The sequence below is a fragment of the Rousettus aegyptiacus genome, unplaced genomic scaffold, assembly GCF_014176215.1.
Source record: "Rousettus aegyptiacus isolate mRouAeg1 unplaced genomic scaffold, mRouAeg1.p scaffold_m13_p_10, whole genome shotgun sequence".
NCBI lineage: Eukaryota > Metazoa > Chordata > Mammalia > Chiroptera > Pteropodidae > Rousettus > Rousettus aegyptiacus.
In genome coordinates this window covers 6,492,805-6,505,568 of record NW_023416285.1, presented here as the reverse complement: position 1 = coordinate 6,505,568, position 12,764 = coordinate 6,492,805, and the positions used below count along the sequence as shown (strand labels likewise).

At 39.9% G+C, this 12,764-nt stretch overlaps 1 pseudogene; it reads left to right on the top strand.

Annotated features, from left to right (window-relative positions):
* The first annotated feature begins 9,608 nt into the window (after nucleotides 1-9,608).
* Nucleotides 9,609-9,727, top strand: LOC118608885 (annotated as a pseudogene).
* Nucleotides 9,728-12,764: the final 3,037 nt, after the last annotated feature.

Genomic DNA, 12,764 nt, shown 5'->3' with positions numbered 1-12,764 from the left:
CACCTTCGAGGCCAAGCGTGTTGCATCTTTCTGACCCTTCTTCCATCATTGGTCTCTAACCATAGTCAGGAAAGGTTCTCCACTTTTCAGGACACATTTGCTTAGATCATGTACCGTGGAGTCATCTCGAGATCTGTATCTGTGATCACATCTCCAACGCCCCCTTCGCCATGCAACGTAATGTATTCACAGGGTCCAATGTTACGGTGTGAACATCTGTGGGAATGGGGCAGGGTGCGTGCCTCTGTGTGTGTGTGTGTGTGTGTGTGTGTGTGTGTGTGGTGTTGGTCTTACTACCACATCACATTAAGAAGTTTGCGGTTTCTTCTGAAGGCGACTAACATCATTGAAGGAGTCGTGGCACAAAGCGACTAAAGTGGATGTGCATTTTAGAAAGATTCTCGATTTCAGACTCATGATAGGGAAATGGTCTCTTTAACTAAGAATAAGTAACAATTTGCAGTGCTAACCGCATCCCTAGCACTATCTAAAGTATGTCTCAACCCTTATAATTTAGATAATATTATATTAGTACTAACCCTATTCTATAGATGATAAAATGTATGCACAAAAAGTTTAAATAACTTTGCCCAAGATTTTACAACTGGCAAGTGCCAGAGTCAGGATTCTGTCTGGCAGTCTGGCTTACAAAGCCGGTATTCTAACCACTGCACAGAACTGCCTGTCATTATGAAGAGAGTACCTTATCTCAGACTTTGAAAAAGAGAGGAAGCACGGCCAGTTATAATTGTCAAGGAATGCTTAATACATGCTGTGTAACATGCAAAGAGGCCTAAAGAAGGGGAAGGACTTGTAAAAGTAGAGAGGAATGGAGAAATATTTCCTCAAATACCTGAACTACATAGTCAAGTCTATAGCCTCCCTTTTCTATAAAATAAGATCCTTAGCCCCTGTCATTGCTCGTCTTTAAATGTTTGAAAGAGGGAATCAGGGTCACCACAGAACAATGTGTGCTGATGGGTTTAGTCTTTGCCTTTGATTGCTACTTTGCAAGTTTCACAAATAAGTAACCACCTGAGAGCCCGTCTCCCTCGCACTGAATTCCATTTTGATTTTTTCATCTTTCTTGATTCTAATCTCTTTGTGCGAAAATTGTATTTTTCCAAAGATGTTTTCAAAAGTGTTTTTTGTTCTGGTTTAATAGGCTCAGTTTTCAGTGTTTGGGCTGAAACTGAGGAGATGCTTTATGGAAAGTGAATGCATTTGAATGAAGTTTCCTGTGAAGAGAAATAGAGTATTGTTCCACTCTGAAGTTCCTAGGAGCCAGACTCTATTATTTTATTTCTAGGTTTCCTTCCATCTTCTTCTTTAAAACATTTCAAAATGACATCAAACATCCTTCCTTTTGCTATGAAATAGAGGGACCCCTTTCATCTGTAGGTAGGCTGATGGCACAAGGACCGTCAAGCAGGACAACTAAGGCTATTGTTCTTAAAAAGCATATTGACTTAAATAGAAAGAAAACCTTCCTTTCTGTCTACTCTGAAATACTTCCTCTATATCTATAATCCGTAAAATCGGAGACTTTAGGTCACAGAGATAGCCCATAATAAACCAGATAGTGAGATAACCCATGTGCATGTCCTCCAAAAAAGCGACGATCATGACAGAGAAAGAGAAACACTTATTGATACCTATTTTGTACTAAGAAAAATGCTGTGTAACTTTATGTACCTCGAGTCATTTTTTTTTTTAAATCCCTCTGAGCAAACTATTCTTATCTCCATTCTACTGATGAAGAAACTGGGATATCAAGAAGGTAGCAAATTATTTAAAATTCATGTGAGTGATGTGGGGTTTGAATTCAGACATTTCTTAAAGATATAGATCACATCATTTATCTCTTCGACTTAGTATCATTCAGAGACATGATTATTTGTGAAAGTATCTGTTTTTTATAAGATATATAAGAAAACCAGAAGTTGAATAAATGTGCAGAGAGAAAAACATTTATTGACATCAAGCATGCATTAAGTGTCTAATACATTCCTGAACCTACACTTTGAAGCATTAGTGACAATATGACATATGAGTTTGTTTCATCAAAATGTTTTTATTATAGGTTGAAAAACTAGCATTTTATATCTATGATAGAGTTAACAAATAAAAAAATTTTAACTGGTGCTCAATTTTATAGCCCAGACGATAATAACTTCTAGTATTTCTTCAGTACTTTTGAGTTTGCAGACATTTCCTGATGCATTATCTCACTGAGTTTCCCAGCCTTCCATGAGATGGGGGCATTGCTTGACCTCTTGTACCCTTATTAAACCAAGGCTCAGAAGCAGTTCAGCAGAATGAGTGAGATAACACAGTTAATAACTTGTGAAACCAGACCTAGAACACTGTTACTCAGCTACCAAGACATAATTCTTTAGGCCACATAGTCTGACATCCTAATCTATGAATAGAAGCAGAGAAGTCTTATAAATACAAAGGGAAGACAGTCTCTGTAGGACAGTCTAGGACAATCTGCTCACTCAGGAATTTTTCATCTTCTGGCTTTACAAAAAGATTTTATGCCTCTTTGCCATTTAGTAGTCTGATCTCTTGTGACTCCAACTTCAAAACTCACACTTTGACCCCTTCAGAATTGGTGTTCTTCAACAGCATTCAGGTTGGTTTACACCTCTCCATACCAATACCCTCTATGGCAGGGGTCCCCAAACTTTGGGCTGTGGACCAGTACCAGTCTGTGGCCTGTTAGGAACCAGGCCACACAGCAGGAGGTGAGCAGTGAGTGGGCAGGCGAGCTGGTGAAGCTTCATCTGTATCTGCAGCCACACCCCAGCACTAGCATCAGCTCCGCCTCAGATGATCAGGCATTAGATCCTCACGGGAGCACCGGTCCCTGGTGCCACAAAAGTTGAGTACCACTGCTCTGCAGAGTTAGAACTTTATGCTATGAAAATGGACCATCAGAATGTAAACCCCACTTGCCTAGGCCAGTTGTGTATCCCATGCCAGCAACACACGGGACCAAAAGCAGGTAACAAAGGCCGAAATCCCGAGGGGAGGGCTGCAGAAGAGGAGCTTGAAATGAAATTTGAAAAATGGATAAGAGTGGGTGAGATAAGACTGGGTGAGGCCTATGGGGAGGAAAGACAGCAACTCAAAAGGAACGAAGATCGATTGAGCACAGTGTGTACGGGGGAGAGTGAGTGGCAAAGAGCTGTTCATTAAATTCTGACGTTACCGCACGGCAAGCCCATTTTCAGATTTTTCTTCAGCTCTTGAATAATTTGTAAATATACACACATATGCGCACACATGCATGAGTTGCTGTTACTAAAGATTTTACAGAATTTTACTTTCTAGTTAAAAATCACAGGAGCACAAAGCATTTTGGAGTATTTTGTAATGATGTAATCACTCCCGATGCATAATTTTGTCACTTTGCTTTTATAATCAAAGTGCTGTGTGAATTTCAAAGCAAATACAGTCTTTGTTATGTGAGGAAGCCCTAAAGTCATGTCTTTAAAGTGAGGACAGATCCAGCAAACAGTTGCAGATCTGAAAGGCCTAATGTTTTGATGTATGACTTCCATTAGTAATGTCCTAAAAAAGTCATACCTAATTGATGCCACCCATTATCTGTTTGACACTTTATGATACGTAAAGATAAAGGGGGGAAAGGAAGAGACCTAGCCGCTGTTGACCACCTACTAAGTGAAAAGAACTAAGTATGTTGTTATCTTCCCACAACAGTTTTATATTATCAATATTATGTACATTTACAAGATGACATAAATGAGAAATAGGTTAAATCACTATGTCAAGGTCAGATGACCTTGTGGTCAATAACTACAATCAATAGAGTATTTTTCAGATTTGTGCTTTAAGTTCAAACCTGTTAGTTGCCAAAGTCCATGATCTTCAACACGTTCTCAATCGCATGATTATGGTGAGCCAATTATATATTACTTTCATTTCTGATGATGTATGGACAGGTTCAGAAAATGGGTAGAGCATGATGTTATTCAATCTATTCACTCATTCAATTGATGTATTCATGAACTAATTTAGAAGTGCTAATTTTTTAGTTTGTTTTGTTTTACGTTCAGAGATGAAATGTAATGTTATATCTAGCATATTGAAACTTGCCGCTTAAATATTATAAAATTAATTCCAGGAATTGTCTTTACAAAAAAATAGCAACAGTGAAAATACTTTATTCTTACTCTGTGCGTCAGAATAGGCTAACTTATTTAATGAAAAGTCCCACGTGTCAGTAGCTTATTGATGTGTCTAGACTCTGTCCAAGTTTATTGTTCTCTTACTTTATAGTCCAAATGTCAACAAAATCGGTGGGTGAATGGTTTTGCCTTATACAGTTTTTCAGAGACCCAGGCTCCTTCCTATATTATAATCCCACCATTTAGTACATACGGTCTAACAAGAAGAAACCACGTGTAAGGTGCATAAAAACCTCATCCCGGAAGTGGTATGGGTCATTTTGGTGACATTGCACTAGTCAGAACTAATCACATGGCCCCATCTTGATAAAAGGAGATGGGGAATGCATTCCTAGAAGGAACCTCTTCCCAATAATACTTCTAAATCATGAAAAAAATATGTAAATTTTTGGTGGTCTGCAATCCATCTCTTTTACTGTTGATCCTTCTGGTCACCAAGTATCCAAGTGCATCTTTGTTAGGTTTCTATTACTAGTTAACAAATCACAACCAACTTAGAGCTCTAAAATCACTATTGTAAGCTTTCCGTAGGTCAGGCGTTCAAGCATGGCCCAGATGGGTTCTTTACCCAGATTCTTGCAAGGCTGCGATCAAGACGAGAATTGGGGCTGAATTTTTCACCTGAGGCTCCACTGGGGAAAGGTCCACTTCCTAGTTCTCTCAGGGCATTAGTGGAATTCACTCTCTGTGGCTTTAGGATTTATAGCAGCCTTTTTCTTCAAAGCTAGCAATAGAGAAATCAAAAGAATGGGTGTGGGGAGAGAAAAAGAGAAGCTCTAGAACGGGCTTGATCACAAGACATGTGATCTAACACGACATAATCACAAGAGCACTGTCTCACAGCAGTGCCGTATAATGCCATGTCATGTTGGGAGTGGCACATCTTCACCTTCTCTCTGCTGACTGATAGTTGCTATTGGTTTATTGGTTAGAAGCAAATTACAGATTCTGCCCACACTCTTAGGAAAAGAGATTATTCAAGGGACTGAAGTCCAGAGGGTGGGAACCATAAAGGCCTCCAAAACTTATTTCTTTTAATCACAGAACACGTTTCGCTCTTCCCCAATGAGGAAATCCAAAAATCCCATTTAGTCACTATGTCCAGCTTAAAGTATAGGATTCCTGAGTTAATTATAGTTTCATCATCAGATCTGAACGTGACTACGCTGCATCCAGAAACCCATGGGTTAAAAATACAAGTTACCTGCTTCCATATATTAACACACACATCACAGAAGTACGTACAACCTTGAAGTCCAGAAGCGACCACAGCAAAATGTTTGCTTTAAAAGATAGAAGGCTGAAAGACCCGCAACAGCCACCAGTCAGCAGCAGTTTGAAAATCGTGACTGGTGAACCCTGAAACAGTCTGTCCTGGAAGCGGGAATCTTAGTTGGCAGCCACTGAGCTCCTTGGGCTGTGATGCTCTGTGCACCTGGCTCTGCCTGCTTCCTGTGCCAGTGGCCCAGCGACCCTCTGGCCACAGTCAAGGTGAGCCTGGACCGTCTTGATCCAAGGGTTTCTTTCAGTCTCAATGAGTCAAGAGCTTTATACTCAGAAATACATTTCCTTCAGTAACTTAGCAGGCGTCTGATCCGTTGTCTTCCATTTGGTTCTGCGTACCAAGAACTGCATCTGAACTCTCTCCATAAGCCTCTTTTTGAAACTTTTTATTCATCCTCTTTTTCGCCTGCATAACCCTGCCCCTCCACCTCTCCGTCTCTCTCTTAGTTTAACAGTAACTTTAAACTACTAGGATTGAGTGAGAAGTCTACACCCTTAATTTGATCTTTTTAGCAATGCTGGATTCTAATTGGCCTTTGTTGCCTAAAGGCTTTCTCAACTTTGTTTCCTGCTGTTTTAAGTCTAAGAACAGTTGATTTTTCTTCCAACTCAAGGTTTCAGGTTTCTAGACTATTCGTTTTCATTTACGCTTGCAAACCAGTTGATACTTCCCTGAGTTAATTTCTCTCTTTTATACCTTGGCACAATCAATATCACCTGCACACATCGCTAGTATTCTGTTTTACCACTTTCCCCCCATACTACAGGTTTATCTGTCACAGTGTAATATGTTCATCATCTTTCCGGCCCATAACATTCATTTTCTTTCCACCCACTAAGCCACAGCCTCACAGAGATATATTTTCTTAGGCAACTCCCTATTTCTGGCACCATATATTCAATCAGTCAGAGTCCGATCGGGAAAATACAAAGCAGTCTAGGAATTTTGAACCAAATATTATTAATATAAAGATTTAGAGGCTTATAAAACCATTGAAGTAGTTGGAGGTGTTGAGGGTAAGAGCTTTTTAATATTCATTTATGTATCACTTGACAAGACTTAATCTTCTTCCGGACAGTGTTAGTGGCGTTAGTGAACGGAGTAAACAGAATTGCCTGGCACTTAAGTATTTATTGAATTAGTCACAGAGCCACTATTCCATCTCAGAGTCTCGGAGATGAACTTAAAGGTCAAGCTATCTGCCAGTTGGCCTGAAGAATTCCATCCGAGGAATATCTGATACGAAAAGAATGATGATGAAGTAAAGACAAAGCAATTTCGTATGTGATTATTTTACTGCCCATGGTGCGCACTCTATAAGAACATGTTTGCATTGATGTATTTTTGCCAAGGATGATAAAATCGCCCATGACCTCTTCTTAAACTTCTTTATGCCTAATGGGCCAGGGGGAATTTTTCAGTCTTTGTGGCCTACTAGGGTTCCTCAGCTAAACAGAAAAAATAAAGAATCTCCTGAGGCGGATAGAAGCTTTGAGAGCCTATACTGGCTGAGATCACCATTCAGATAACTTCATAGGGAAGAAAACCACTTTTATGTTCTTTTATATTAGCGAAACGTGATTTTGAGTCAGGGTTTGAATGACTCTGCCACTTAGGAGCTATGAGTTCTTGAGTAAGCTGTGTAAATTTTTGAGCGAGTTTTCCTCATCATCAAAGGTGGGATTATTAAAATGAGTGTTCAGTAAAAGTAGACGTTTTACATTATTGAAGGATGAAAGAAAGGTAAGAAAGAAGGAGAGAAAAACAAAATAAAAAGAAAGGAGAAAACAGAAAAAATAAAGAAAAATAAGGAAACATCATTTGAGAACAAGAGATCATAAATGTAAAACAAATAGTTGTTTCTAACAAGTGGACCAGGGATTCTCCTCAGTGCCACCGACTTGCTGACATGTTCTGGTATTGTTTGTGTAAGTTGTTGGCTTCTTCAACATTACATTTCTTCCACTCACTTCGACACCGAACAGCTGCCATCTATGGGCTGTGCCCTCCACTAGGCATTAGGAGACAGGTGTTGAGGGGCTGGAGTTGGGACCTGAGGCAGGTGTTGTTACAGGCAGCTCCGAGAATTTCAACTCCAGGAATTTCTCTGGGGTAATCAAAGAATGATACCTGTATGTCGACTGTAGACTTGGGGGGAAAAGTTATAACAGGAATGGTGTGCTGAAGGGTTATTTTTTCCTCATCACCCAAGTGTTCAATCTTAACAACATTGCCAGCCTGTGGAAGCCACCGTCAAAAGGTGCACTGTTCAATAGCGTGGTAAAAACATATTGCTTTAACAGTAAGCTGCCGAAATTTTTCAATATCTGAATACAACATACTGTAAACTTTGTCAATCACAAAATTAAACAAATAAAAAGATAGACTGCTTTTATATTCACTTCAAAAGTCAGACCTCAACAGTTTTGAAAGGGCTGACAAAGGATTTCTCAATAGCTTCAAGGTATGTGTCAAATTATAATAAAAATGTTTATTTTAATAAAACTCCCCATGGCTCCTCATAAAAAATATTCAGGAAAGTTTATTAGCAGTACCAAGTTATTTCATTTCCAAAGCCATTGTTTTGGAAAATGCTTAAATGATTCATGGACCGTTAAAAAGCATTTTCTATTTGGAGAAAAAGATGAGATGTAATGAGCAGTCTTGTTTTGAACACATCTAGTTACAAAGAGTTTTTCTATTCACTACTTAAATTTTCAGATATTTTACTTAAATATTGCCTGTAAAATGGGAAAGTGAAGTTGGGAATATTGAATGTGACAATAAATGCATGGAAAACACCTGCCACACTGTCCATGGTTGATAAACAGTTTTTACCGTTGCTCTGAGTCCCACATTCTAGTGCCCATTCTGCTGCTTCTATCACTAAACCACATCCATGAAGACTCATTTAAAAAGAGATCAATAAAATGGGCACTGTCCCTCCTCAGTGGGACACTCTTCGTTTGTGTCTGATCTCATTTTCTGTCACAGAAAGCTCATTTCTTTGCTCATCTTGAACCGGCAATGGAGACAAACAACCCCAATCCCCATGGTCCAGAATAATTTGGTTCAAAAAAGAAATCAAGAAAAGTCACGCTGGGTCGTACGTGAGACTAGCTTTCTCTACTGGACCATAAGAAAAACATCGGGAGTAAAATTGAGAACGATGTATAAAAAAATAAGAGAGAGCTTATCTCTGTAAGATGTAAGTCTCGGGTTGCTCTGTCTGACTCCTGGTATCTAATTGTGTTGGTGAACATCAAACCCACTCAGACTTAGAGTCCGCTATGAGCATCAATTTTTCATTATCTTGATTGCATACGTGGCTGCCATTCATTACACACTAGAGATAATTTTCTCAAATAAGATACCAACAAATTTTATTAGAAGATACAAATTCAAAAAAATGCAAGTGGCTATTTGATGAGAAATCCAAGCTCTGCCCTGTTTGGTGGGCCTTCTTTCTATCAGTTTATAAATAGTCTGTTTTTCTCCTTCTTCCTCCTTTTCTTCATTAACAGACTTTTCAGAAAATCGGTTTAAACTTATGGCCTCAGCTTCCCACGTTTCTTAACTTCCGTGTGAGGCTCCTTTTCCGTTCATTGTATAGAAACTTAGGTTTCTTAAGTTTTACTAATTGCCTAAACCAGTTATTTCCTAGTTTGACCGGCTCCTTCTGAAACTCTGTCTTTGCCACTCACGATAGTGTTCTTTTCTGGTTCTCTTCATACATTTTAAATTATTTCGTGTCAGTCTTCGCCAAATTTACTTCTTCCTTTCTTTCTTTGTCCTCACCCATAGTATGCTTCCGCATTCATTTGTCTACACTCTTGAATTTCAAGATCTCTGTCTTCATCTCCCTCGCCCTCTCCTCTCCTTTGGCCATCTCATCTACTATCAGTGTTTTCATTATTACTTTTATATAGACAAAGCCAGAATCTACAACTTTAAAACTTCCTCCTTACAATACATCTTTGTTTCCAACCAATTCTCATTATCTTTGTCTGAATAACTCAGCAGTAACTAACACACAATTCTTCATTTCTTACCTGGTTCTTTTACCTCCAAAGGGGCATTATTTAAAAGCCCTTTAAGAAATTCTTGTCTATGGCCATGTCGCCCTGAACAAGCCTGATTCCATCTGATCTTAGAAGCTAAGCAGGGTCAGGCCTGGTTAGTACTTGGATGGGAGACCACCTAGGAAGACCAGGTTCTGTAGGCATAAAAAATAAAAAATAAATTAAAAAAAGAGGGGTGGGGGATTTTAAGCTGACAAGTTCCTTGCAATTTGTGAGGTCAACTAAGGGTCGCCTCACCAAAAATATAAAATAAAATAAAATAAATTTTCAGCAGTTGTGTTAAGTCCATCTTGATTAGGAGTGGTGGAGGGTGCTTTTCAAATTCTATAATTCTCTTTTCTCGGGGAAAATCTTGGCCCTTTTTTGCTTTTCTTTATTGTTGGTGTAGGTACCAGAGTTTCTAAATGAGCAAGCTTTGCTCTTGAAGTGTTTTATATCGCTTAAAACAATTATCGACACTGTTCTTTTCCAGCATTTAATTATGGCCAAATGTTTGGGACACAGTGTCAGAAAAATTGCCAAAATGAGCCATATTTTATTTCTGCTTTTCTCTCTCACTAAAGCAGGTAGCCTTGAGCTGCATATGGCCATTTTCATAATCAAGGAAATGGAAAAAATATATTTTCTGCAACTATGAAACACATTTGAATTCATGGAGTTATTTTCAATAATCTGAAAATAAATAGACCAGACAGGGGCAAATTCTCCTAAATCGTTCATTCTTTCACTGTATGTTTTGAGCGCCTGCTAATTCCAGTTATTATTCTAGACTTTTGGATTGAATCTGTGAGCAAAATAAGTATGGTATCAAAAAAATGTGTGCGATGGCTGTATGAGGGACTTTATAGTCTAGTGGGTGATGTAGATAAATACACTGGCAGTGTAATAAGGATTCAGCGTTAGGGTTCCACACGAATGTCTTCAGAGCACTAGTCCCTGTGACTAATCCTGTGTTGGCTTTTTTTTCTTTTGCTAAAATATCAGTAGAGAGAGCCATATCTCTGCTATGGAAAATAATGCAATGAAGAGTAACGAGAAACATTCTAAAAGGTTAATGGTGGTCATCTCTGTGTGGTAAAATTATGAGAAAATTTAATTGCTTTTTCTTCTCTTTTTGAATGTTTTACAAAATGTTCAAACTCAGAGCCAGAGAAAAAGCATACGTGTAAAGATTTGTTTATCTCATGTTTTGAAAATTAAAGAATATTAAATAGTAGAAAATTTAGAGCTGTCATTTTCCATTCACTCACTCCCTCTGACGGCTTTTCCATGCGCTGAGGTGAACAGGTATTACTTAAAAAAGAGGAAAACTTTTATTTCTTATAGCTTAAAGAAGAAACTATGAGATGAAAAATATCAACATTTTGTTTGTACATTTTAATCTTTTTTCAATTTTAAATACATACGTGTATATCTAATTTTTATACTTTTCATGCTTTTCCATAAAGATTTTCCAACATTTACTACACACATTGTTTTCTTTAAAGTGTTTTCATACAATTTCTCTGTATGGATGTGCCCTTATTTCCTTTACCATTTCTCTAAGCATGTAGCTGTGATAGCATCTTCACCATTACGAATAGCAACGCCGTGAGCCGTTTGTACTTCAGTCCTTGTCTAGAGCTCAGAGTTTTTCTTTATGTTGGAGTCCGAGACCTAGGAATACTGGATCAAACAACGTAAACTGTTAACCCTCCTGAGATAACTGTCTCCGAATGTTTTACACCTTCACAGGCTTTGGGTCTGCGAGCGGGCTCTGCCGCAGATGTAAAATAACGACCTCTCTGAACCTCGGTTTCTTTACCCAGAACGAAGGATTAGTGCTACCTCGTTGTCCGGAGCAAAGATCAAATGAGAGGACGTGGCCACGGGCGTTCTCACGGCGCTCGGCACAGAGCAGAGGATCGCGGTTCTGTTTTCTCTCCCTCTCGCCTGGGAGATGGCTACCTCCCCTGCAATCTCACTTTTCCACCCCGAGTTTCTTTCTGCAAATCACTGCACATCCAGCAATCAGCATGCCCCTCGAGCTCTGCTTTCTGCAGCTCTGCTTTCCTTTTCACATTTTTTTATTTTTTTGTATTCCCAGCTACATTGCCTGCGTCCCATCTATATTACGAGGAGCTTATCTTATTTCTCCACTCTATAAATAACAGACTGTTGATAAGAATAATAATGGAAAGTCAGATGGCGGCAGAGCAGCATCGGGGAGGGTGTGGGGAATAAGAGTAACATTGGACGAACGTCAACGGGGAAGAAAGGAGGCACAGCGGATAAATAATTCTAAACTCGGAGGTGATGAAAGCCATCCAGCAATAAATACGCGAGGAAAAAAAAAATAATAAAAAAGGTCAACGTGAACACAGAGGAATGAAAAGAAATCAAGGAATAGCGAGAAAGCCCAAACGGGCTACGAAAAGGCAGGACTTGAACTGAGAGGAGAAAAAAAAACGGGCAAGGGCATGGATTGGAGGATGAAAGGTAGAGTGAGAAGGACTGAGGCAAGGCGGGGTCCGTCGCGAGTGCCTCTCAGGCACCCAAGGAAGACCAGGCGTGCGAGAGTGTTAGTGGCGCCGGCGGCGAGTGGCGTTGATAAGCTATTGATATCCGAGTCCAGGGGGAAACCAGATCGGACTTTAATCGCTTGCAGATGGACGCAAAGGCCAAGAGCACATATTGAAAATCAATGTTTTAGAAAACCATCAATGTGTGTAAAGCTGGTGACTGAGTCTAGCACCTGGTCCGATGGGCTGAACAGCAAACAAATTCTTAAAAATAGAATTTCATGAGTGAGTCCAGCTTTGAGGTGTGTCCAGCTACAAGGAAGGCGGTGGCCCCGAGCTGTCCCATGACTGGCAATTCTAAGTCTTCATGGTTGACTTCCTGTTCTCTTCCGTAGGTGGAGACCTTTAACAGAGTGTCGCGAGGTCCCCGTGCCTCCGAAGGCGGCCGCTGGACGGGTCTTCCTGAAACAGCGTGGAGGAACGCCCCCTCCTCCACAGCCACCAGTGGCCTGCTGCCACCTGCAGAGGAGAGACCGAGTTCTGGTTCTGGCCCAAGCTGTCCACCACGCTGTGTCCACCGGCCCTTCTAACCGGACGCTCCATTTCCCAGGTAAGGTGCCTTCGACTCTGGCGTCTGCATCCTTCCGCTTGTGTGCTGCTCTCTGTTGCTTGATGCGCT